This window comes from Bubalus kerabau, chromosome 7 (genome assembly GCF_029407905.1).
Source record: "Bubalus kerabau isolate K-KA32 ecotype Philippines breed swamp buffalo chromosome 7, PCC_UOA_SB_1v2, whole genome shotgun sequence".
NCBI classification, from domain to species: Eukaryota; Metazoa; Chordata; class Mammalia; order Artiodactyla; family Bovidae; genus Bubalus; species Bubalus kerabau.
Genome location: NC_073630.1, coordinates 106,869,593 through 106,897,422, shown reverse-complemented (window position 1 = coordinate 106,897,422; position 27,830 = coordinate 106,869,593). Strand labels below are relative to the sequence as shown.

Sequence of the window (27,830 nt, the reverse complement as noted above, 5' to 3'; positions counted from 1 at the left end):
CAATACTTTGGCTATCTGATGCGAAGAACTGATTCATTAGACGAGACCATGATGCTAGGAAAGATTGAAGGAGGAGGAGAAGGGGGTGACAGAGGATGAGATGGTTAGATGGCATCACCTACTTGATGGACATAAGTTTGAGTAGGCTCCAGGAGTTGGTGATGGACAGGGATCCGGGCATGCTGCAGTCCATGGGGTCGCAAAGAGTTGGACATGACTAAGTGACTGAACTGAACTCCCCAGCTTCACCTCCATGGCCCAGTCATCCCATAAGTTTCTAACCTGCTCCAGACATGCTCTGCACGTGACCTTGACACTCGTCTGCATCCTACAGGGGCAATATTACCTCTTCCTCACAGAAGAGAGTTGAGTCTCCATCTGCATGGGGTGAAGCCATGTTTGTCCCCACTCTGATGGTTGGGAAAGTCAATCCGTTTCCCCACCCACCCCACTCCCACATACACAATGACTAGTCCTGCCAACAGTTCTCTTTATGAATGTCATGGCCAGTGTAGCACATTTCTGACTGGAGACAAGTTTTAGCACTTCTTGGTTCTCATCAGTATAGTGGGGGACAAGTGGAGATGGAAATTTGTGGACATGTTCTTTTGTGGCAGCCACTGAGATCAGCAGTTTATATGTATCATCATATTCAACTGCCTGCCACCTGTCTAGGTGGACATGGGCTTCTGATTATCCAGGGAGAGAATCAGGCTCAGAGAGGGAAAGTCACTTGCCTGAGGCCACACAGCTCAACTGAGATTTGAACTGGCCCAGGACGGTTGGGCACCGATACTGCTCCACTTTGCCCTTTACCCTCTGGGTGAATCTGGTTCTAAAGCTCACTGAAGCCACAGGTGGAAGTCTGGGGACCTAGCCTTGATGCAGCTTCATCATGCACAGGTCCTGGGACCCAAGGTGACCTCAGTGTTCTCATCTGTCAAGTGGACCTGTAGTGACCGGGGACCGGGAGGATCTGGCGGCCTAGGGAGGGGGAAGCACGCACCCAGGAAGGTCCCATCCTGTTCCTGCCACTGAGAGGTGTGGTGTTACCTCGGAGACTGCCCAGCAGAGCTTCTGGAGCTGCTGCAGGCCCCAGGCCCGGTCCAGGAACCAGTGTGGAGCCAACATGAAGCGTGTGAACAAGGACTCCCCGGCGTAGAGCAGAGCACTGGCTCGCCGCGCCAGCCCCTTGAGCCCACTTCAGGAGGCGTAGAACCCAGTCCCGGAATGAAACATATCTAGGAGAAAAAGGCCGGTAGTGGCTAGGATGTCCTGGAGCCCCCTAAGCCTCAATCCTGGAAAACAGAGGAAGATGGTGTTAATGAAGGGTAGACTCCTACCAGGTTACCCGGGGAGGCAACCTGGGTTGGGGGTGATATCAGGGCTCCTGCTCCAACCAGGCAAGCAACTGCCCAGGAGCCCTTGAGGAACTAAGCAGGTGGCAAGGTCAGGCTGGGCTGGGCCAAGCCTGGAGAGGCCTGGGTACTGAAGGACTGTGATGGGGACTAGACAGCCTGGTGAGCGTGGGACCCTGGGAAAGCCTGTGAGCAAAGGTCCTGGAGGACTTCAGGGGAGGAGGGAGTGGGATGAGGGCCAGGAGGACAGGACCCAGAGGGGAGGGGCCTGGAGTGCTGGCAGCCCCTGTGTGTCAGGATCCTGGAGAAGCCTGTATTTCAGTGGGGTCCCTCTGGCTGCCTGCAGGGAGGGGTGGGAGGGACGAGAGAGCCCAGAAACTACTGTCCTGACCCTGGACTGAGAGGACAAGCGTGGTGGGGGGAGGACAAAGGCTGAGCACCTTGGGGACAGGCTGTGTCTCAGCAGGTGGCTCACTGTTCCCTATTATTTCTGCTTCCTGCCTCCTCCCCAGGCTGGGCTGTGCTCCCATTCCCTGTTCTTCCCTCAAAGGACCTGGCTCAGACCAGGAGGGGTAGCCATGTGGCCTGGGGAAGGATCCCAGCTGTGGGGCCAGATGCAAGGGTCCTCCACACAGGGCCTTCCCCACGCTGAGTGTGGACAGGTCAGGCACAGCCCCTCCACAGCCTCAGCTCTAAGCTCAGCACCAACCCGCCAAGGCTGTCAAGATCCCACTGTCCTCCAACCAGGACCCAAGCCTCCTCTCTGATGTCCAGTCTCTGATTAAATGGCACCTCCTCCAGGAATCACCAATGTAGCCACGCCCACTCCACACACCCACAGGACTTATCTGTGTCCTTTCCACCAGGATGCAGCCACTTCTATACAGACTTCCTCCCACCTCGTCCCCTACCCCAGCTTCAACATAACCCCACATACCTCCTTGTATCCCCTCCCACCTCAAGTGTAACCAGGCCTACATAGAGGTATCCACTTCCACCTGGGCTGGAGCCCCACCCACATCCATGTAGCCCCTCCCACTTCCCATTAGGGGAGGAGAAGCCAGTCCTCCCCTAATCATAGGTTCCCAGGAGGTGTCCTGAGAGCTAAACAGCTTCCTCTTCTCACCACTCAGATGAGAGGCCAAAGCCCAAGAGGTACGACCAACCCAGGTCTGGGGGAATTAGGGCAGTGCCCAGACTGGAACCAACCCCTCTCAGTGGGGACCCATCCTGGTGTCTCTTTGCAAGGGAAGAAAATGAGAAGAGAAGTATTTACAGTTGAACTGCCATGTGGGTATCCCTCCAGTCCTCCGGGAACCCACTTCACTGATAATGAGGACCTCTCCAGCTGAGTGATCCCAGCATGGACCTGGGGCTGGGCAAAGCTGGCTGGAGGCAGAGCCTGATTTCGTGTCCCTGGGATGTCCTGGCTCATGGGGACCTGGGCCCTTTCCAACCTTGATACCTTCTTCAGCCTCTTGGTTTCTCGTTCTGTGCAAAGACGGAGCAGGAGGACAAGGCTCCTTGAAGGACTCCGGGGTTTTATGCAATCAAGGTTGCAGAGGATTCGACCATTTGGCCAAAAACATTCCCTACTGATGTCCTGATCAGGCCCTGGGCTGGGGTGTGGAGGGTGGTTCTGTCTCCCCAGTTGTCAATGGGATGCTGTGTGTGGAAAAGTCCTTCCTGGCTTGCAGATAGGGGAGCAGAGTCTGCAAGGAGCTCAGCATAGGGGACAGTGGGGTTGGGCCTGAGAGTGGTGCTGATTCTGGGCTGCCTTTAGGTCACTGCAGGCCCTGAACTAAGATTCCTTAGGAGGGACTGCCCGGATCATGTCACAAGTGGGACCTTACCCCACGTGACTGAGATGCTATCATAAACTATTAACGGCAACATCTGCTGTGCCCTCTCTTTGGGTCAGACACTAGGCTAAGGGCTCTCCTCCTTCTCACTTCATTTTTACCTTTGATGCACTAAGCACCATTAACATCCTTATCTTCCTGACAGAGGACAGATCCCAGGGTATGCATGTATCCAGGCAGAAGGCTCACCCCAAGACCTTTCACCCCTTAGACCAAAACCATCCCAGACTCCAGGACACAGGCTTGAGGAAGACAAGTTTCCCCAATAAGGACTATGTGGTAATCAGTGAAAACTGGGGCCCTGGGGGCAAAGAGGGGCCAAGGGATCTAGCCTTAAAGTCAGGAGGGCTTCCTGGAGGAGGTGACTCTACAAGGCAATGAGGACTTTCCAGGAAGAGAGGGTGGGAGGAGAGCACTCCCACAGGGAGCACTGTAGTGAAGGGCATAGAGACAGGAACCTGCTGAGTGTGGACCCTGGTGAGAGGTTCAACGTGCTGGGACCAGGCTGTGTACCTTGCTGGGTCAGGTAGGTGCGAGCAGCGCCCATATCTCCCCCAGTCCCCCTAGTAGGCTCCAAGCTCAGGGCTGAGCAGACACTGCGTTTGGAGACATTTTAACTCCCTGGATCACCACCTCTACCCCCAGAGGCTCATACCTGAAGAATACGGCAGGAGGTCACGGTGGTCTCAGACCTGCACCGGCTCATGTTCAGAGTGCAGAGTTTGGAAGTATTCGCTCAGCGTGGCATACACCATCAGAACACCACACTGGGATATGTGCTTGTTGATGTAGCCCATTAGATAGTCCATGCTGGCAAACTGCACCGAGGCATTGAAGAATTGCCTGTTGCATCCCTGCAGGCCAGGGAACAGAAGCAGTGCCTTGCATTTCTGGGAGCAGAGCCCAAACTAAACAGGGCGAATTCCCCTTCAACCCTCCAAAACCACCCTCCTACTCCCCATGGTGGCCAATAACCTTCCAAGTCAGCTGGCAAGCTCAATGCCCTGAGTGTTTCCTTCTCTCTCCCACTCTCTTTATCATGTTATAACTTACACCCCTAGTATTGGTTTATCATATAGCTGGATATTTGTACTTTTCCAGCACCTTTCCCCAACTCTTTTTCACCTTAACCTCACCTCTGGAAACCACGAATCACCTCTTTTTTCTATAAGTTTGGTTTTTTGTTTTTTTTTTTTCAAGAATTCACATATAAGTGAGATCATGCAGTCTTCCTCTTTCTAATTGATTTCACAACCTGAACATTTGTTAGACTCCATCAGTATTACTACTTATTAATGTCATTAATAGTAACAACATACTAAGTATAAATAACAATGGTAATAGATTGCTCGTGTTTATTGCCATTAATTTCATCTTTAAAAAGGTTGTCAAAATTTAATTAAGTTGGTAAATTCCTATGTATCTACCAAGACTGACTCATGAATAAGAAGGAAATCTGAACAGACTGATTACCAGTTACAAAATTGAGTCAAAGTCAAAAAACATCCCAACAAACAAGTTCAGAAACAGTCAGTTTCATTGGTGATTTCTACCAAAAATTTAAGAGAAAATAATACCAGTGCTGCTCAAACTCTTCCAAAAAATGAAAGAGGAGGGATTGTTTCCAACCTTATTCTGTGAGGCCAACATTACCCTGACAGCAAACAAACAAACAAAAAAAGAATCCTGCAGAAAAGAATGTACAGGTTGATATTCTCGATGAACATAGGTGAAAATATCCTCAAAAAAAAAAAAAAAAAGCGTTAGCAAACCAAAGTCAGCAATACATGCAAAAAACACTACACCATGGGGTTTATTCCAGGGATCCAAGTATAGTTCAACATCCACAAATCAATGTTGCACACCACACTGAGAAAATGAAAGAATCACACATTCAACTCAAGAGACGCATAAAAAGCATTTGACGAAATTCAACATCCTATTATGATAAAGCTCAACAAAGTGGGTAGGGAAGGAACACGCCTCAACTTAAAAAAGGCCATATGTGACAAGCTCACAGCTAACATCATGCACATTGATGAAAAGCTAAAAGCTTTTCTTCTGTGATAGCCAGTGGGAGTTTGATGTATGACACAGGGAACTCAAAGCCGGTGCTCTGTAACAACCTGAGGGATGGGGTGGGAGGGAAGAAGGAGGGGAATTCAGGAAGGAGGGGACACATGTATGCCTGTGGCCGATTCATGTTGGTATATGGCAGATACCATCACAATATTGTAAAGGAATTATCCTCCAGTTAATATAAATATATTTTTTAAAGCCTTTCTTCTAAGATCAAGAAAAAGTCACAGATGTTCACTCTTATCACTTTTATCTAACATATTATTGGAAATCCTTGCCATGGCAATTAGGCAAGGGAAAAAAAGGCATCCAAATTGGAACAGAAGAAGTAAAACTTTTGGCAGATGTAATGATATTATATGTATAAAAACCCTAAAGACAAAATCTGTTACAAGTAATAAATCCAGTAAAGATGCAAGGTACAAAATCAATATACAAAAATCACTTGCCTATTAGTGTTTCTGTGGACTAATAACAGACTCTCAGAAAGAAACAAGGAAACAATTCCACTTTGCATCAAACTGATTAAAATACCTAGGAATAAATTTGACCAAGTAGGTGAAATATCTGTACACTGAAAACTCTAAGACATTGATGATTGAAATTTAAGAAGACACAGATAAATGGAATGATATTTTCTGTTCACAACTGAAAGAATTTATATTGTTAAAATATCTGTATTACACAAAGTAATCCACAGTTTCAATGCACTCCCTATGAAAATCCCAATGATGTTCATCACAGACACAGAACAAACTATCCTAATATTTGTGTGGAACCACATAAGACCCTGAACAGCAAAGGAAATTTTGAGAAAGAAGGATGAAACTGGAGAAATCTCCTGCCCTATTTTCAAACTGTACTCCAAAGCTACAGTAATCAAAATAGTCTGGTACTGGAATGAAAAGAGACATGTAGATCAATGGAAGAGAGCAGAGTGCTCAGAAATAAGCCCAGGCATATATGATCAACTACTTTATGGCAAAAGAGCCAAGAATATAAAATGAGGAAAGGAGAGTTTCTACAATAAATGATGTTGGGAAAACTGGATGCCATGTGAAAGAATGAAACTGGACCACTGTCTAACACCATGCACAAGAACTAACTCAAAATGGATTAAAGAATTGAACACAAAACTTGAAACTATGAAACTCCTAGAAGAAAACATAGGTGGTAATCTCCTTGCTGAGGTCTTTGTTGCTGGACCAAACTCCAGTTCACTCATGCCATGCTAAGCAAAGCCAAACTACTGATAACTGGGTTTGGTCAATATATATATATATACACACATACATATCTATATCTATCTATCTATGTATCTATGGATAGAGAGTTTATTTGCAGTGCACCAAGAAAGGAGAATGGCAGCTCATGCTCAAACAATCCAAACTCCCAAGTGGCTTTCAAAGGAGAGTTTTCAAAGGCAACATTAGATGTGAGGGTTGCAGCATGCGTTATTAGCTCATGGAATTTCTCTTCCTTGGTTGGTGGTATTAGGGTATTTCTGGCTCCAGTTAACCTGAGGTCTACATACTGGTGTCAGCACACAGTCAACTTCCTTCACCTAGTGTGGGTTTTGTGTCTGCAAAACGACTCAAGTACGTGGCTCTCGATAGTGCCCATAGTCCTTGGAGGATCTGCAGGTCCTAAGCTAGTCTTAATTCCTTTTGTTACTGCATTCCTTTGTCTCTTCATTTTCTTTTTTCTTTGACTGAATTTGCTCCTGGGAACTCAGGGAAGATCTAGGAAGCTAAAGCTTTTCTACAAACAAGAAGTGAGGGACAGGGAGGGTGTGGGAGTCTGTCCCTGAGAAGGGTCCTGCTGGGTTTCATTTTGATGATATTTCTCTTTTGTATTTGACACCAAAAGCAAGGGAAACAGAAGAAATAATGAATAAGTTGAATGACATCAAACTAAAGAGTTTTTGTGCAGCATAGGAAACTTCAAGAGAATGAAAGGACAACCTACCAAACAGGGGAAAATATTTGCAAATTATATATCAGATAAAGGATTAATACCCCAATTATATAAGGAACTCGTACAACTCAGTAACAAACAACTGGTTAAAAATTGAACCAAAGACCTGAATAGACATTTTCCCAAAAAAGACATACAGATGGCCAATAGACACATGGAAAAATGCTCAACATCACTGATCGTCAGGGACATGCAAATCAAAACCACAAGGAGACACATGTCACCCCTGTCAGGATGGGTTTCCTGTCACATAGAAGAAGCAACAAGTGCTAGTGAGGATGAGGAGAAGGGGAACCCTCTTACACTGTTGGTGGGAGTATCAGCTGGTGGGGTGAAGCCACTGTGGAAAACAGACTGGCAGTTCCTCAAAAAATTTAAAGTAGAGCTACATATGAGAGCGTCTGGATATTTATCCGAAGAAAACAAAATTACTAAAGATATCTGCACCACCATGTTCGTTGCACAGTTATTTAAAATAGCCAAGATATGAAATCACCTAAGTGTCCATCAGGGCTCCCCGATAGCTCAGTTGGTAAAGCATCCACCTGCAATGCAGGAGACCCTGGTTCGATTCCTGGGTTGGGAAGATCCACTGGAGAAAGGATAGGCTATCCACTCCAGTATTCTTGGGCTTCCCTTGTGACTCAGCTGGTAAAGAATCCACCTGCAATTTGGGAGACCTGGGTTTGATCCCTGGCTTGGGAAGATCCCCTAGAGAAGGGAAAGGCTATCCACTCTAGTATTCTGGCCTAGAGAATTCCAAGGACTGAATAGTCCTTGGGGTTGCAAAGAGTTGGACATGGCTGAGTCACTTACACTTCACTTCACTTCACTTATAAGTGTCTATAAAGAGAGGAACAGATAAAGAAAATGTGATATATATACAGAATGATATATGAAAAACCTTTCTTCCAAGATCAGGAAAAAAGTCACAGATGTTCACTCTTATCACTTTTATCTAACATATTATTGGAAATCCTTGCCATGGCAATTAGGCAAGGGAAAAAAAGGCATCCAAATTGGAACAGAGGAAGTAAAACTTTTGGCAGATGTAATGATATTATATGTATAAAAACCCTAAAGACAAAATCTGTTACAAGTGATGAATCCAGAATGAATGGTTATTCAGCCATTAAAAAAAAACACACACACACAAGGAAATCCTGCCATTTGCAACAACATGGATTGGAACTTGACGGCATTATGCTAAGTGAAAGAGCTCAAAGAATGGAAGATGAATGCCACGTGATGTCATTTATATGTGAATTTTTAAAAAATAACATGAAAAATAACCTCATGTACAGAGATAAACTGGTGAATGCCAGGAGTAAGGGCTGGAGGGTGAGGGAAATGCATGATGTGGGTCAAAAGGTACAGACTTCCAGAAGCAAAATAAATGAGTCATGGGGATAAGTGTATAGCATGGTGACTGTCGCTAATAATGCTGTGTTCTATTTTTGAAAGTTGCTAAAAGAGTAGATATTAACCTTCTCATTACAAGGAAATATTTTATACTTACGTGTGGTGACAGATGTTAACTAGATCTATTGCAGTCATTTTGCAATATTTACATGTGTGGAATCATTTGGAACTAAAATTATGTTATATGTTAATTATATCTCAGTAAAAAAAGAAAAAAGAAAGAAAGTGAAATCGCTCAGTCGTATCCGACTCTTTGTGACCCCATGGACTGTGGCCTACCATGCTCCTCCATCCATGGGATTTTCCAGGCAAGAGTACTGGAGTGGGTTGCCATTTCCTTCTCCAGGGGATCTTCCAGACCCAGGGATCGAACCTGGGTCTCCCGCATTGTAGGCAGATGCTTAAGAAAAAGCAGTATAAAAAAGTTCCCCCTAAGAGTCACAGTATTCTAAATTATCATTGTTGAAGTTTGACATAAAATGTAATTATAGTGAGAATATATGTAAGAGGCAGGGCTCGCAGGAGGCAAAGTCTTACTTTGAGATGAAATTATGCAATGCATACAGTTGTTCAAATGCATTGCATGTGTATCTCAAATCTTAGACTCAATCTAATATCTATCATCTCTGATTCCATACATTAAAGTTTGCAGCTCCTGGCTCACAGGAGTTTTGCAGAGGAGACCTCTGTCCAAATATAATGGGCACAAGGAAATAGGAGCAAAGAAAGTTCTCTTCAGGCGTTGACAGGTGAGCCCAGGCAAAATTAGTCCTAGCAGTGGCCAGTGTGACGAGACCATCAGAGTTTATTGGTTCTCAGGATGGCTACCCTGCGGCTCAGACAGTACACCATCTGCCTGCAAATACAGGAGACCTGGCTTCTATCCCTGGGTCAGGAAGATCCCCTGGAGAAGGGAATGGCAACTCACTCTGATATCTCTGCCTGGAGAATTCCATAGACAAAGGAGCCTGGCAGTCGCGTCTGACTCTTTGAGACCCTGTGGACTGTAGCCCGCAAGGCTCCTCTGTCCATGGGATTTTCCAAGCAAGATTACTGGAGTGGGTTGCTGTGCCCTCCCTCAAGCTGGCTAAAGAGATAAATTCACGAGATCTATATGTGTCATCTTTCTTCTGAATTTTGTTATGAGCTCACCACAAAAACTGATAACATGATAAACAACTTAACTTCCCTGTCACAGGTAGACAGACCCCTGAGACAGGGCCAAGCAGCCCCAGAGATCCTGCCTGGATCCAATCAAAGGCTTTGGTCAAAGGGCAGAGACGCTCATGACTGGACATGCAAGGTTGTTCCAGGGGTGTTCAGAGCCATCTCCACAAGGAAATATTGGAGCAACGTGTTGCTGAGGCAAGCCTAGATTTATAAAACCTATAGGACCCCAATTTGACAGTCTTCATAATGGATTGGGTATAGGAAAGCACACAATGATATAAAATCTTGCAATCTGGACCCAAGTTATTTTAGGTGTGCATGCGTGCAAAGTCAATTCATTCATGTCCAACTCTGCGACCCTATGGACTGTAGCCCACCAGGCTCTGTCCATGGGATTCTCCAGGGAAGAACACTGGAGTGGGTTTGCTGAGCCTTCCTCCAGGGGATCTTCCCAACCTAGGGATTAAACCCATGTCTCTTACATTTCCTGCATTGGCAGGCAGGTTCTTAACCATTAGCATCCCCAGGGAAGCCCTTTATTTTAGGCAGATGTTTTTATTTTCCTTTTGTAAACCTCAAATTCTATTTTGAATTGTTGAGAAAGTAAATATTTTATTATTCTGTTTCTTTACTTCCTACAGATATTTTCAGTTATGCTTCAAGCTGCAGCTAAGGTAATATGTATTTATATATTTTGACTTTGTCATACCAATTGGCCTATTGATATAATGTATAGAATTTTTTTTGTTAAAAATTTTTTACTAATATATGCATGTATATAAAAATGTAGTAAATAAAAATAGCAAAGAAAGTAAATAGCATTTAAAATGGTAGTCAAATGCTAAAAAGCAGGCTGTGGGACTTATCTGATCGAGTCTGAACACAAATTTCACCTTCCCAACTGCCCTGCTAAGTAGCTATGTGGCCTTAGAGAGATTTCTTAACCTCTCTGACTCTCAGTTCCCTCATCGGCAAATGGGATACCATGCTGCCTGCCTCCTAGGCCCAGTGGGGCAGATTAAATGTATAAGACAAGTGTATCCCATAGAACAGTGCTTGGGGCACAGTACGTGAAAATGAAACTGAAAGTCACTCAGTCGTGTCCAACTCTTTGCGACCCCATGGACTATACCGTCCGTGGAATTCTCCAGGCCAGAATACTGGAGTGGGTGGCTGTTCCTCTCTCCAGGGGATCTTCCCAACCCAGGGATCGAATCCAGATCTCCCGCATTGCAAGTGGATTCTTTACCATCTGAGTCACAAGGGAAGCCCAAGAATACTGGAGTGGGTAGCCTATTCCTTCTCCAGTGGATCTTCCCAACCCAGGAATTGAACCACGGTCTTCTGCATTGCAGGCAGATTCTTTACCAACTGAGCACCTCTCTCAGTAGGTGCTCCATAAAGTTTAGCTGTGACGACAATGAGGAAGTAGGGTTGGGCAGTGTCTCCTGGGCATACTTTTGGCACTTGATCTCAAATTGAACTATGAAGCAGGTCTTGTCATCATCTCCATTTTACAAATGAGAAAACTGAGGCTTAGAGGGTCCTAAGTCTCACAGCAGCTGAGTAAGCAGCCAGGATTCAGGCCCCCAGCCCTGCAAAGGGAAAAGGAAGAGATGGCTGGGTAGAAGTAGGAGGCCCACCTGGGTGAGGGGCTACATTTCAGATGGGAGAGTCTGGGGTGATCCAGCGTAGGAGAAAGAGCTGGTAGAGTGGGTGAGGACTCGAGGGTCGGGGGCCGCAGGGAAGGAGGCCTGAGCCAGGGCTGGGATGGCTGCCTGGCCCACTGCCTGGATGGAGACTGATCTGGTTAGAGGTGGACCAGAGTCCAGGGTGGACCTATCACAGCAGTCCTTGGGAAGAGTGGGGGAACCAGGGCCTGGGGCCCCGACTTACCCAGGGCCAGAGGATGTGTGGTGTCAAAAACCAGGGGGCTCGTTTCCTCACATTGTAGGACAGAGTATTAGCATAGCGTTGGATATTGCTCAGGGTGACAGGTACAGTCTTGTTGGGGTACATTCCATCCCAGGGTGGATCTGGAAAGACAGCTTTTTCATTCCAGTAAAACCCTTTACTGAGAAGCAGAGGAATGTTAGAGGAGACACCCTGCTGGGAGGGCAGGCCTGCTCGAGGCCTCTGTCTCCTATCAGTTGGACGGACAGGCAAGTGGTGGGCAGATGAGAGCCTTGTGGACAAGAGTCGCCACGTCTCAGCCCTGTGGGATCGCGGGCATGTCACCCTGCAGGGCGCCCGGAGCATGGGAGTGAGTCCCTCTCCTCCCACCAGGTCTCTTCTCCCAGCTGCCCTTCATCCCACTGACAATCTCCCCTCTTCAAAGAGGGGTTCACCCCCTGCCTGCAGCCTCACAGGCTCAAAGGGACAGAAGGGAACTGAACCCAGGTCTTCCAACCAGACAGCCCACAGGAGGGCTCTTCCCATGTCTTGGATCCTTGGAGCCGCCTCCTGAGCCCAATGTTGCTGCCCTCACGGCTGCTACCGTGGGACTTTGGGTGGGTGTCTAGACCTCAGTTGTTCTTTCTGTAAGATGGGTGCTTGGTGAGTCCCCTCAGGGCTGGCCGTGAGGGTAGGGGCTGATGTGCTTCAGGGAGAGGGCTGGGAACAGGGTCTGGCCCAAGGCAAGAGCTCACGAGCAGTAGCCGTTCTCATCCAGGACCTGCGTGAAGATTTCCTGCTGCGCCAACAGGGACCTGGATCCTCTCCAAACGAACTGCATCTCCTGCAAACCCAGAGGGAACAGTGAGGGCCCAGGGGCAACAGGGCTGCCCGGCTCCCCTCCCCAGAGCCCGCCTGAGTCTCATGGCTGCCTGCACCCCCTCCTCTCAGTGGTGGCTCATGGCCAACGTCTCCCTCTGCTGCCTCCTCCTCAAGATTCCTCCTGACCTCCTAAAGCCACAAAGGGTGGAGGAATTTGCCCTTCAGAAGGCGCCTGCCTGCACGTTCATCCCACCCATCCTCAGGGCAGGACATGCTGTCAGAACCTGCCAGCCATACTCTTTCTAAATCTGCTTGAATCCCTCCCACACGGGAAGCTCATCACCTCTCATTAAGGGCATGGTCCATTTTCACGTTCTGATGCTTAGAAAGTGCTCAGGGCTATGAAGCAGGGATAAAATCCTGCTTCCAGGAGAATTACCTCAGAGCCATACAGTTCCTGACGCCTCTGTGATTTGGTTTCTGCACATGAATCTCTGGGAATCACACCCAGCTCACACACTTACCTGAATCGAGCTGCTATAGGAAGTGTGTGCAGTGCAAGGTGTGGCGCTCGGTGGGGTCACTAAAAACCTTACTTCTCTTGCCCGCTGGGAGCCCAGAGCCTCTTTGATAACTCCACGCTACCACTGCTCTGCAAAACTGTGTTATCGGAGTGATCCTGCATGGAATCCTTACATTTTTGGCCTTAATTTCTCCATCTAGGATAATTTTAGCACTACCTGTTTTGGGTTGAATAGTGTCCCCCCAAAAAACATATGCTGAATTCCTAACCCCGTTAGCTCATATGACCTAATTGGAGATAAGGCCTTTACGGAAGTTATTGAGAAAAAATTATCATGAGGGCAGACAGTTATCCATTACGAGTAGAGATAAAAGGAGAAATTGGATCCAGACAGACACAGTGGAAGATAACACAGGGAGAAGTCATCCGCCTCCAGGCCAAGGACGCCTGAGGCCCCCAGAAGCAGAGAGAAGCCTGGAGCTGATCCTTCCTTGATGTCATCAGAAGACGCATGGCCCTGTCCAGGGTTGGTCTTGGAGTTCTGGCCTCCAGACCTGTGAACAACATTTTCTGTTGTTGGGAGCCCCCAGTTTCTAGTACCTTCTTAATTCAGCCTCAGTAAATGAGAAACTACATCATAGGCTGCTGTGAGGATTAAAGGAAACCCAGAAGGCGGTGGCTCCCACCAGGCCTGGCACTTTGTAGACAGCAAAGGCAGTGTCTGGGTGGTTGTTGAGTGTTACATGCACTCATGCTCGCCGCCCACCCATCAGAAGAGTTATTATGTCCCGGGTACCCCGAACCCCCCACCGCCTCCTCTCTGCATTGAGCATGGTTTACTGAGTGCAGGTCTGTGCCAGTCCCTTTGGAGACTCAAAGAAGAAGGCAGCGCCAGCCCAGCTGCAGGGGGAAAGGGACTCAGGGCCGCAGGCATCCGAGCCGGGCCTGCAGCTCAGCCAGGAGCTAGATCTGCAGGAGGAGAGAACCATTCATGCTGGAGGGCACAGCAGAGCAAAGATGGGCCTGGGACATCCCATGGCCTATGTAGCCGCCAGCATCCCAAATGCTCAGGAGAATAGCAGGGGCAGTATTCTTGCCTGGAAAATCCATGGACGGAGGAGCCTGGTAGGCTGCAGTCCATGGGGTCGCTAAGAGTCGGACACGACTGAGCAACTTCACTTTCACTTTTCACTTTCATGCATTGGAGGAGGAAATGGCAACCCACTCCAGTGTTCTTGCCTGGAGAATCCCAGGGACGGGGGAGCCTGGTGTGCTGCCGTCTATGGGGTCGCACAGAATCAGACACGACTGAAGTGACTTAGCAGTAGCAATGAGATGCAGGAAGGAATAGAGGGGGAAGAAGCAGAGGCGGGTTGGTAGCAGTGGATGCAGCTCATGGCTCACCTGGTCCTGCTGCATGGTCTCCTTCAGGTCATAGTCTATCCGGGAGATGATGTGGCCATTGAAGCCTGCCAGGGCAAACAGGGTGGGAGTCGTGGCGGATGCGCCAAATGAGTCCACCTGCCAGGAGAACTGTGGCCGGATCCCAAACGTTTCATAGAGAAATCTGTGTCCTTCTGCAAAGAGATCAGCCTTGCTGATAAAAGTGTGGTGGCCCCTCACCCCCTAACTCTCTCAGAGCCCTTGACTTCTCAGGGCTAGACTGCCTTCTGTTTGGCAAGGAGGGTCTTGCTGCTATAGAAACTAACACAGAGGTCCGATCCCAAGATCATCTAAACATTCTCTTCTTTATTCATGATTTATGAGCCACCACAAGTGAACCAAAGATCAGGGTGACTGCAGAAGTCTCCCAGACTTGATAAACCATTAATTAGCATTCACCAAGGAGTCCCCCCAGCACTATTTATCACCTGGGAGTTACAGCCTGCATTTTATGGTGAGAAAAGGAAGACTCAAAGAGCTCAAATCACTGTGTGTGTGTGTGTGTGTGTATGTGTCTGTGTGTCTGTGTGTGTGTGTTAGTCGCTCAGCTGTGTCCAATTCTTTGCAATCCCATGGACTGTAGCCCGCCAGGCTCCTCTGTCCATGGCATATTCCAGACAAGAGTACTGGAGTGGGTAACCATTCCCTTCTCCAGGGGATCTTCTCAACCCAGGAATCAAATCCTGGATTGAATCCAGGTCTCCTGCATTGCAGGAAGATTCTTTACCATCTGAGCCACCAGGGAAGCCCTCAAGTCACTGGTGTTAAGTCAAACTGCCCTTCATTGATGAGCTGCCCAGGCTGGGACATTGCCTGTGGCCCTGAAGATGATTCCAGGGTCATGGGACAGAGCTGTAATCAGATCCATATACAAGGCTCATCCAGGAAGAAGGTGACAGCTGGGAGGCTAGGGAGGACCTGAGGAAGATTCGTGGTCTAGTGCACAGAGGTGGTGATGAGGGTCAGTTAGGCTGTTGTGCTTGGGGTGGGGCTCTGAGCCCTCAGGGACCACTGGGAGCAGCAGAGGGGGAGCAGGAAACAGAGGAGACCAAGAAGGAGCTGCTGGAGGGGAAGGGGAAGACTGCGGGGTGGAGGGTCCAGGTTGAGGGAGGGTGGGTCAGTATCACCACACTGGGGGGCAGTAAACTGTGGAGGGCACACCCTCTCCCCAGAGGGGCAGCCTGAGGAGGGCAGGCCTGAGGGCTGCAGACTCCATGGCCCAGAATTCATCACTCACGGAATTTTCTCTTTGCTTACTGGACACCGACACAAAGCCAAGGGATGGCGTTTCACTGGTCTGATCAGTCATGGCAAGATCATTTTGTTGTGTCAGATTTTTGTTTTCACAGACTGTGGAATGGAGAAGTGGGCACAGACTATGGTCATATCAAAAAAGATGTATGGGTTTCACCTGCTTGGGTTTCAGGACAAGAATTTCTACCTTTTTAATAAAAAAAAAAAAGAGGAGGTAAGCCTCCCTTGTACCCCTTTTATTCCTTGAATGTGCAAATATGGCTTTATGATGACTGGAGAAGCGGCAGCATTCTCTGATTATGTGGGAAGTGAAGTGAGAGTCACTCAGTCGTGTCCGACTCTTTGCAACCCCATGGACAGTCCATGGAATTCTCCAGGCCAGAACACTGGAGTGAGTTGCCGTTTCCTTCTCCAGATTATGTGGGAGAGGATGTGAAAATATAAGAAACATCAATGGGCTGCAGAATCAGTCCTAAACCTCCCCCCGACCGCATCTTTGAAAGTAAATAGTAAATATTTTAAACACTCAAGTCACTGTTAATACAGGTTTTCTAGACTCCAGGAAAAAAACATTCCTGAGATTCTGATGAACAAGTGAATATTGAATGAAACAGCTAATAATCACCCAAGATTTAATTTTCTCTCTGCCGTTTAGTAACAGAACCACATAATCCTGCTTAGGGAAGGACAATAGAATTCTAGCTGGAGACTGCATTTCTCAGCTTCCCATGGAAGATAGACCATGTGACTAGGTTCTGAAAAATGGATATGAGCAGAAGTGATGAGGGTAAATTCTGGGTCACCTTCATAAGGTTGCAGCCCGCCACCATCCCCTTTCCCCCTTCCCTGAGAGGATGGCATTTCAGTGAGGTGAGCCACCTGCAGCCAGGCAAGGAGAGGAGAGACACGCTAGGGGATTCAGAGCAAAAGACACAAGTAACTTGGATGCCTGGATTTCTCTGTGACGCAGCGCCCCCTAGTGGCCCCAAAGAGCCTGCAATCATAAACTTTTCCCCCTCGAAGAAGTAACCTTCCATCTTGCTTGAGCCACAGCCACTCAGTCACCCTCATGCAGCTGAACATGCGTCCTAATCAGCACAATGACCAGGTCAAGACCTACCTGGACAGTATGTGGCAGGCAGAGCCAGAGTTCAGGGACTGAGGTGACAGAAAGGACAAGGGGACATAGGAAAGGTGTCCGCCACCTCAGCTGGAGAAACCTGCTTCCCTCCTTCTCAGGAGAGTGCTAAGCATATTAGATTAAGACTCCCTCAAAACCACAATGAGGTGCCATCTCAGGCTGATCAGAACGGCTGCTATCAAAAAGTCTACTAACAATAAATGCTGGAGAGGGGGTGGAGAAAAGGGAACCCTCTTACACTGTTGGTGGGAATGCAAGCTAGTACAGCCACTATGGAGAACAGTGTGGAGATTCCTTAAAAAACTGGAAATAGAACTGCATACGACCCAGAAATCCCACTGCTGGGCATGCACACCGAGGAAACCAGAATTGAAAGAGACATGTGTACCCCAATATTCATCGCAGCACTGTTTACAATAGCCAGGACATGGAAGCAACCTAGATGCCCATCAGCAGACGAATGGATAAGAAAGCTGTGGTGCATATACACAATAGAATATTACTCAGCTGTTAAAAAGAATGCATTTGAATCAGTTCTAATGAGGTGGATGAAACTGGAGCCTATTATACAGAGTGAAGTAAGTCAGAAAGAAAAACACCAGTACAGTATATTAATGCATATATATGGAATTCAGAAAGATGGTAACAATGACTCTATATGAGAGACAGCAGAAGAGACAGATGTAAAGAACAGATTTTTGAACTTTGTGGGAGATGGCGAGGGTGGGATAATTTGAGAGAATAGCATTGAAACATGCATATTATCACGTGTGAAATAGATCGCCAGCCCAGGTTTGATGCATGAGACAGGGCGCTTAGGGCCAGTGCACTGGGATGACCCTGAGGGATGGGATGGGGGGGAGGTGGGAGGGGGGTTCAGGATGGGGAACACATGTACACCCATGGCTGATTCATGTGAATGTATGGAAAAAACCACTACAATATTGTAAAGTAATTAGCCTCCAATTAAAATAAATAAATAAATTTAAAAAAAAAGACTCTCCGTCTCCTGAAACTGCCCTGGAGACTGAAGTCAGTGGGTGTACATCTTGTTCTTAGAACCAGGAGGTTATTGTGGGAGGAAATCGGTGTCCATCCTCTAGGAGTCCTAGGAGCTTGGCTGGTCTTCAGAACATTATAGAGCCTCACAGAGTCCCCTGGGGAGGAGCCACACTGGGTTCCACGTTCCTTCCCACACCAGTGATGAGAACCCACACTTGCTAAGATGCTGGATGCCATGCTGGAGTGCAGGACTGCAGGATCAGCTCTGGGGAGTTCAGCATGGTGGGCGTGGTGGGCTGAGACCACAGGTGAGGGCTGTCCCTGTGTGGTCACCCCCAAGGAGGGTGGGTCAGCACCCACCCCCTCCCTCTGCGCTCCCACCATTGTCAAACCAGACCCTGTGCTGAGTCCTGGGGACCCAGAGGAGAATCAGACGGCGGGCACTGCCAGAGGAGCACCTATAGCTCCAGGAGCAAGAGGGGGAGGTGATAAGGTGCTGGGGCCCAGTGGTGGCTCCTGGCCCATGAGACCTCTCAGCTGAATCCAAGGTGAGCTGTTCAAGCGGAAAGAATAGGAAACCTTGTGACTGAAAGCACAGGAGACATGTCATTGGAGCAGGGCAGGGCAGCAGGAAGGAGACAGATGGGAAGGAGGCCAGGGGATGAGACCCGAGGCTGCACTAAGGAGACTGGCGAGTCTGTATGAGGACAGCTAAAGGGTCGCCACCTCGTTCACACTTACCTTGCTACGGCTTCAAACCGAAAGACCTTTAACAGGAGAAATGAGACAGTCACGGACTTTGGAGTCAGAGAACCAGGTTCAGCACTGGCCCTGCAGACCTGCCTGGTGGGGGAGGCTCAGTCTCTCAGCATCAGCACCTTCACAGGCATGGGGGGTGACAGCCCTCCTCCTAGGGTGTGAGCATGCACGGGGCACAGAGGCAGCTCCTGGCACACAGGAGGACTCTGTGGCAGGCATCATGGTCAAACGTAAAGACAGTAGCAGGCAAACACACACTACCATATGCAGAATAGACAGCTGGTGGGAATCTGCTGTATGAGAGGGAGGTTCGAGAGGGAGGGGACGTACGTATGCCTGTGGCTGATTCATGCTGATGTGAATATGTGAATACCATACACAATATGGTAAAGTAATTATCCTTCAACTAAAAATAAATTAAAAAAAAAGAAAGTAATTATCCTTCAACTAAAAATAAATTAAAAAAAAAAGAAAGGGATGTGAGGGTCTGAGAAGGAAGGGTTCTGTCGGCAGGACCACCTTTGGGATGGAAGTGGCAAATCTTGAGGTTGAATGAGGTCTAGAAGCAGGAGACTAGAAGCTCAGATGAGGGAGGGACCCCAGATTAAAGCAGGAAAAGGGAAGATAATGCTAAGCGGGTCTTTAGACAATCTCCAATGCTATTTTGATGTTTGTCACAGAGGTAACTGGGGTTCCTCTTTCGTGGAGTGATGGCGGAGCTGGAGCTTCAGCCATGCCCTGGAGAAAACCTTAGCTGGTCCACTGAATTTTGTCCTTTTTGTCGTCAGTGTCTCTTGCAAAACGAGACTGAAAATCCTGATGCCTGCCTGTAGGGCTGAGTGAAGTGTTGCTCATGAACGGCATTGGGAAGTGGGAGAGGACGGTGTCCCAGTGCAACTGTGCATGGTGGACAGTGTCGTGGAGGTGACTGCTGTCATTGTTGCTGTTGTTCATGGTAGTAGGGGTGTTGGTAGCGGTGGTGGTGCTGGAGGTCTTGGTGTTCATGGTGGGGGTTGCGACCGCGGTGGTTGTGGAGATGGTGGTTGTGGTGTTGAAGGTGGAGATGACGATGGGGGTGGAAGGGGTGGTGAAATGGTGTTGGTGGTGCTGATGGCGATAGTGGAGTGGTTGATATTGTTTAGGCTGTAGTAAAAGTGGCGGTGGTGTGATGGTGAGGATATAATGGTTGAGATTATGGAGGAGGCGGTGTTATTTTTAGTGATGGTGGTGGAGGTGATGGCTGAGGAGGTGGTGTTGGAGGTGTGGGACGGAGGAGCTTTGGGATGGACGAGGTCGTGGCATTTAGAGTTGTGCTGGTGATGGCTGAAGTAGTGGTGTTGGAGGTGATGCTGATGGTGGTGGTAATGGTGTTGCTGTTGGAGGTGGAGGCATTGATTTTGGAGGTGGTATTGGTGGAGTAGGTGTGGGTGGAGTATGACAGAGATGGGATCTAATCTTTACCTGGCATTTACTAGGGACCCACACATTGTACTCAATGTGCTCTATTTGAATTATCCCAATTTAATTTTGATACCAACCCTTTAAGGGAGGTTTTACTTCCTTATCAGACTCATTCATGGAGGAGGAAACTTAGGCTTCAAGAGGTTACATCACTTGCTCTGGATCACAGGTGGTAATTCGCGGAGTCAGGATACAGCCAGTCAGCCCCTCTGGTCTAAAATCACACTCTTGGCACCTGCACTCAAGGGCACGAGCACGGACACGGCACCAGCAGTCACAGTGGTTACCGGTCACAGTCTCCTGTTTAGAGGAAGATGAAGCCCAACACCCAGCCCCAGCCTAGCAGGAGACCCAAGGGACCCCAGGCCCGGGGAGGGGTAATCAAACCCGTGAGCTGGAGGATCTGGTCATCGACGTGGGTCACAGCCTCATCGTGCATGACCTGGCCTCCGAGGACAAACTCCAGGCGTCCTTGGTCCACAAGCTGGTGGACCTTGGCATTGTGGGCAGAGAGAAAAAGGCAGGTTACAGCCCCCGAGCTGTGCCTGGTTGTGTTTGTTGGGGACATGCCTGTAGCATCTCGTGGTCCTTCCTTCAAACTCCTCACCTTCATTTATTCTGCAAAAGCAGGACCCTGTCGGTCCTGGTCAGCACTGTGTCCAGTACCTAGACCAGCATCTGGCCTGTGGTTGCTGCTTCATCAAATGTATATATATAAGCACATGTGTTTAATATTTTGCTTTCGAAATCATGTCAGCCTCTGGAAACTTTGGCTTCCCAGGTGGTGCAGTGGTAAAAGAATCCCCCTGCCAATGCAGGAGACTCAAGAGATGCAGGTGTGATCCCTGGGTTGGGAAGACCCCCTGGAGAAGGGAATGGTAACCCACTCCAGTATTCTTGCCTGGAGAATTCCATGGACAGAGGAACCTGGCAGGCTACAGTCCATAGGGTTGCAAAGAGTTGGACTTGACTGAGTGACTAACACTTTCACTTTTCATATAATTATCCATATCAGGAAATATAACCATTAATAATCCTGCTATCAAATTCATAGACTTTACTCAAATTTTGCCATTTGTTCCATTGATGTCCTTTCTTAGGTGTAAGAGTCAATCTAGGATCATGAATTGCTTTTAATGTCATTTCTCTTTATTATCCTTCAATTCACAACATTTCCTGAACCTTGCTTTTTCTTTCATGGGATTAATAATTTTGAAGATTATCAGCTAGCTATTTTGTATGTGTGTGTGTGTGTATGTGGTCAGTCATATCCTCTTCTTTGTGATCCCAAGGTCTGTAGCTAGCCAGGCTCCTCTTTCCATGGAATTTTCCAGGCAAGAATATTGGAGTGCATTGCCATTTCCAATCCAGGGGATCTTCCTGACCCAAGGATCGAACCCATGGATCTTGCATCTCCTGCATTGGCAAGTGGATTCTTTACCACTGTACCACCTGGGATATTTTGTATAATGTCCTTCAAATTGCATTTGTCACGATTGGAGGACAAATGTTTTAAAATACCTAAATTAAGGGAGGAATGGAAATATAAATAAGGCCAAAGACTGTGGCAGTGAGGCCACCGCGCTGTTTATAGACTGTACTTTGATTGCTGAAGGTGCAGTATTAGTAGTTCATTCGCTTGAGAAATTTTGAATAACACCTGCTGTTACTGTTTTAAATGAGCACTGTGAAATGCAAATGTCTCCTTCCACATTAATCAATAAGAAATGCCACAGCCATCAGCGATTTCTGGCCTTCAAATATGAATGAGAGCTCCCCAAACTGCGATCCAGAGCTGCTGTCCCCCCTCCACGGTGACTGCTGAGGAGCTGGGGGAGTGCAAGAAGCAAGGTGAGCAGGGAAACTGGCTTGGCCCCAGATAGCTGAGGAGCATGTGAAAGGAATGAATTCAGTGACCCAGAGGCTTCCATCATCTCATACTGCTGCTGCTAAGTCGCTTTAGTCATGTCCGACTCTGTGCAACCCCATAGACGGCAGCCCACCAGGCTCCCCTGTCCCTGGGATTCTCCAGGCAAGAACACTGGAGTGGGTTGCCATTTCCTTCTCCAGTGCATGAAAGTGAAAGGGGAAAGTGAAGTCGCTCAGTCGTGTCCGACTCTTAGCGACCCCATGGACTGCAGCCTACCAGGCGCCTCCATCCATGGGATTTTCCAGGCAAGAGTACTAGAGTGGGGTGCCATTGCCTTCTCCCATACAAAGAACGCTAAATTCCTTGATACCTGACCTTTGATGTTCAGACTGCCTGCTTTCTTTGTTGTAAAGTTGTATATAACCTGACTTCTCCCCTTCCACCTTGAAGCAGTTTTCTCAGAGCTACTGAGATGCTGTCTCCTGGGCTCAGAGTCCTAAACATTCCCACTAAATAAAGTAACTGTCTACTTTCAGGTCGTGACTGTCTTTTTTAGTCGACAGCACCTATTGCCCACCAGTCACTGCCCACCCGGTGAGGATTCAGCCAAAACAAAGCAGGGAAAAACACTGGCTTCCAGGGCTACACCGTGGAGCTGCCTGCCCAGGTCATAGCCAGACCACGTGTTTAACTGGGGGTAAGAGACAGACAATTGATTTGGGGGTATCCATGAAAAGGAGCGAGGACTGCCCACTGGAGACCCTGAAGAGTTATGCTTTGAGTCAGGATACCTGACCCAGAATCCCACCTGGCTGGTATAAGCTGTGTGACCATGAGCCCATTGCCTGCCTTCTCTGAACCTGGACCAGCTCTGTACAGCATGGTTAGTATTCCAACCATACTGGCTGTTGGAAGGAGTCAATGCCATAATGTGTACAAAATCCTGGCAAGCACCGGGCACATGGGAGAGCCTGTGTAATGGGCTCTCAGCTCACAAGCTGCAGGTTCCCATCCCCTCTCAGGGTGGCAGGGCAAACTGGTGGACACCCTCTTTCACCATCTGCGCTTTGCTACCTTGAGCAAGACTCTGGGCCTCTGGGTCTCACCATCAGTGACTGTTCTGGAGAAAGGTGAAGCCTGGGGGCACCAAGCAAGCACCAAAAAGGCATCCCAGGTGCTTCCATCATGCAGGAACTCTGAGTACAGCCTCTCTGAGGAGGGAGGTCACTCCCACTGTAGATGTGGCTGACAGAGGCCACCGGCCATCTGTGACCACCCAGGGAGGTGGGGGAGCAGGACCTGGTCCCAGGCTGCCCTCCATGGAGCGGGGCTTCTTACTCCCCGTGATGAGTGAAGCCAATCTGCCTCCAGCTTTGAAACCACAGGGACTGTGGCACCCCCTGGCTGGGTCACCAGCTCCCGTCCCCACGGGGGCCACACAGATGTGTAAATGAAGGAAGAGAGTGTGGACACAGGCCCCCTGGAGTGCCCAGTGCCAGAGGTGACCCCGTTCACGCCAGCTGAGTGCCAGCGGGGTTGCCACAGCTGCAGTGAGCAGCCAGAAAGGCGGGATTAAACACGAACCTGTCTCCTGGGCATGCGGCTGACCACAACTCTCATCTAAACTCTGAGAGCAGCCCCAGAGAGTTCAGGGCCTCCTGGTTTACCCAGCACAGCCCCGGCCACAGAGAGCACTGCCCCAGGAGCTTCCTGGAGGGTCATCACTGGGACCCCCAGGCCACTCCTCTCAGCTTCCCAACGAGGACCACCCTGGAGGGCAGCGTTACCTGGACTTTCTGCTTGGCTGACGCGACGCCATCCCACCACAGCCGGAAGAACTCCTGGTCCACGATGATGAACCTGTGCTGCTTGTTACGGGTCAGGTCCTCCAGCACCGAGGTGTAGACTGTGCTGACAGAAGCCTGCATGCTCTCCTAGACGGGGGAGGGGAAGGGGGACACCATCACACCAGCTCCATCCGGAATCCCGGAGGCCAGGGAGTAAAATCCAGGGACCCACAGTGTCGGGGGCCCTGGCACTCACACCATCTGCCCAGGGCCCTGCCCTCTGCTCTCACTGCTGTTCCAGCAAGGGAGCCTCTGTGCCCACTCTGTGCCAGGTGCACGATAAACGGTGCACGGGGGGGAAGGACATGGGCAGACCCCCTTTGATGGGAATACGCCCCCCTGAGGAGACATGAGGAGACAGACTGTGACACCCCATAAGACAGAGGGACGTGCCGGCCAGGCCCAGGGCCGGGGACAGCCTCCCAGAAGGACATGCTGGGTGGCCCCGGGGCTGCCATGGGGGGACAGACCAGTCAAACCCAGGGGCCCCAGGGGAGAGGTCCAGGGACTCAGAAGGGCTTCCTTGGGCTGAAATGATGGGGGTGTGGGTGCTGAGAGATGGAGCTGAGAGGAGCTGACCCCCCGAGTTGTCCCTGTGGATCTACCTGCCTCCCCCCAGGCAGGGAGCCCCCAGGATGGAGCCGTGCCTGCTTCCCATCTAGGTCAGCCTGGCTCACCGTGGAGCCCGGAGATGCTGGTAAAGGAATGCAGAGAGCACTGGGCAGGAAGTCAGCAGGCATGCGGCTATTTCTGGTGACTTTGAGCAGCCCCAATCCTCCCTGGGCCTCAGTTTCCCCTTCTGTAAACTGGGGGTGACAATCATGCTTCCCCGCAAGTCAGCACTCCACACACCTATGGGTGCCCCCCAACAGAGGCTGCCCAGTGGGCCCAGGACCAGATTCAACACAGCCTCAAGGCTCTTGCTGCCCCTCTCTCTTTAAAATGAGCTACTGTCTTATATCCACTGTCACAGAGCGATTTTGTTCATTTATTCATCTATTTACTTTCTCCTTCCAAAAAACAGCTCTAGGAGGTTGGTGTATGCATGCATGGGAAGTCACTCCAGTCGTGTCTGACTCTTTGTGACTCCATGGACTGTAGCCCACCAGGCTCCTCTGTGCATGGGATTCTCCAGGCAAGAATACTGGAGTGGGTTGCCAGGCCCTCCTCCAGGGGATCTTCCCGACCCAGGGATGGAACCTACGTCTCTTATGCCTCCTGACTTGGCAGGCTGGTTCTTTACCACTAGCACCACCTGGAAAGCCCAAGGAGGTAGGTAATAATATCCAACCACTTGCCCCAGAAACCTAAAGAAATCAGAGCCTTTTTATCTTTTTTTTCTGCCCTTGTTCATTCATTCCTTCAACAAATTTTCATGGAGTGTCTACCCCATCCATGAGGCCGCTTGAGGATACATCCATAGCCATATTCAATGGATGAAGCCTCTTCCCCACGGAACTGAGCCTCTTGTGGGAAAAACAGACATTCAACAAGCCAGTAAGTAAAATGTACTAAAGGGAAGTGTTTAAAAACTGATTAATGGAGACAATACAGGCGAAACACACCTACTTTATTTAATACTTCCCTAAGCAGTCTCCTTGAGCAGAATTCAGAATGGAGTGTGTGGCAGAAAGGTTTTAAAAGATAAAGAATATTCTCTAAGGGGAAGGAAGGAAAAGGAAGAGGAAAGCTGAAAAACCTAGCTGGGGCCACATACTCCGTCTTGTTGGACAAAACATACAGGGGAATAAGATTCACACTTGAGATTAACTTGGCCACTGGGATTTCGCTGCTCCACAGACTTTCTGGAACATTTACAGGGACAAGAAAGTTACCCAAGATTTGGTTTACTGATGTGACCTCCCAGGCAAGAGAGTGCCTATATATTGGGCCTAGAAAATGCTGTCAATCTTCTCAATGGAAGGACTGGGGAAATGGAATAGGGGAATAGATAGGGATGTCAGGAAGACCTCACCAAGAAAGCACTTTTAAGGAACAACCAGGAGGAAGAGAGAGACTGGGTCTTGCAGGCCTCTGGGAGGAAAGCCTTTGGGGCAGAGGGAACAGCCAGTGTGAAGACCCCTACCTCCCATCAGAAGTGGACATCAGGGCACAGAAAGGGTCCCCTGGATAAGGAACGTGACCGTGGCCTGACACATGGCTGTGCACACTCCATCTAACCTTTGCAATCCCCGCTTCGGTACTCTTGCCTGGAAAACCCCATGGATGGAGGAGCCTAGTAGGCTGCAGTCCATGAGGTCACTAAGAGTCGGACACGATTGAGCGACTTCACTTTCACTTTTCACCTTCATGCATTGGAGAAGGAAATGACAACCCACTCCAGTGTTCTTGCCTGGAGGATCCCAGGGATGGGGGAGCCTGGTGGACTGCCGTCTATGGGGTTGCACAGAGTCGGACACGACTGAAGCGACTTAGCAGCAGCAGCAGCAGCAGCAGCACACATGGGGAAAGTGAGGTTCAGAGACAGGAAGTGACCAGCGCAAAGTCTGCTACTCAGCCAGTCTGTAGCAGGTCAGGACTTGAATCCAGGCTGACTCCAGATACTCTAGGTCAACCCCATGCTGCAAACCCAGCACAGGATCTGGAATGGAGAAGGAAGCTACAGCTTCAGGGATGGCAAGGGGAGTGGCATCAGGTACCTACCTGGATGGTATGCAGCCAGCCCACATCCAGGTGACTGTGGGGTACCACGAAGACCCTGATCGTGGCCTCAGGCTGAGTTCCCAGAAGCCACAGAAAGAGCAGCTGAGTGAGCACTGACCCCATCCTAGAGGCCTGCGGACTGGGGCTGGGTCTGGCAGTTTCAAAGACCTCTGGTTTAGCAATGGGGCACACTGGGCAGCCTCAGCTCTCTGCCCCTCGGGGGAGAGATGGGGGAGGAGTGGGAGGCAGGGGCCCAGGTGATGCGGCTGGCACTGGCTGACTGCCTTTCAGCACTCCACCCCACCTCCAGTTTCCTGTCCCTCCCTTTCCAACTTTAAGCCAGATTCCAGATGCCACCTCCCTTTCAGATTTCCTCTTTCTGGCCATAGTTCCCCTCACTCCAATGTGTAAGCCTCTGCCTTGGACCTTTGGCAGCCTTTCCCACGAGGCATCCCAGCCCCTCCCTACCCCAAGCCCTCTTAATTCAGACTCTGTCCTGCAAAACTCAACACTCAGTAAGGGTCACCACCAGAATCCTGCCCTGATAGTCATTCCCACTGGGGGCCTTGCAAAAGGGATTGTTACCTCCATTTTAAGGAGGAAGGCTGGGTTTCCCAAATTGTATCTGATTTACCTAAGAGAGTAGAAATAGAGGAACAAGACTGCTTAAAACTTTCAGAATTAGATCTGGATCACCAATAGTGCCCTTGGCAAGATGCCTAATCTCTCAGGGTCACAGCATCCCATCTATAAAATGGGATGGCCATAGAGGAGCCGGGGGTCAGTGACAGAATACACAGGAGGTGACAACCTCAGGGACTCCTTCCTGGAGGATGGCTGATCACAAAGGTGCAAACTGGAGGGGCCAGAGTGTTGCTTAGAACTGTCTCTGTACCCCCTGACCTGGGGGCCAGGGTTCCATGGAGTGGGCTCTTCTGCCTGAGATCCAAATGTCTTATTGGCATTTTCTATCATGACCAGAGCTGAGACTCATTCTCCCTTCTGGCCGCCTTGTCCACCCATTCATCAAATACAATTGGAGAATATGGTCTCCAAGCAAGTCTTCATCCTCTCTGTCCCATCCCCCTTCCTTGGCCCACATCTGACATGATTTGACCTTGACTTTCCTCCTGTTGAGAACAGGGTCTAGTTTCTTCTCCCTTTGTAGATGGTGGGCGTGTGACTCACTAGTAACCAACAGAATGTGGATAAGATGCCCTGTGTGATTTGGAGGCTGTCAGAAGTGGCAAGGCAGACGTTGCCTTGGTCCCTGGGGCACTCAC

At 49.2% G+C, this 27,830-nt stretch overlaps 1 pseudogene; it reads right to left on the bottom strand.

Annotated features, from left to right (window-relative positions):
- Positions 1 to 26,670, bottom strand: part of LOC129657123 (epididymis-specific alpha-mannosidase-like) — a 45,193-nt pseudogene extending 18,523 nt beyond the window's left edge.
- Positions 26,671 to 27,830: the final 1,160 nt, after the last annotated feature.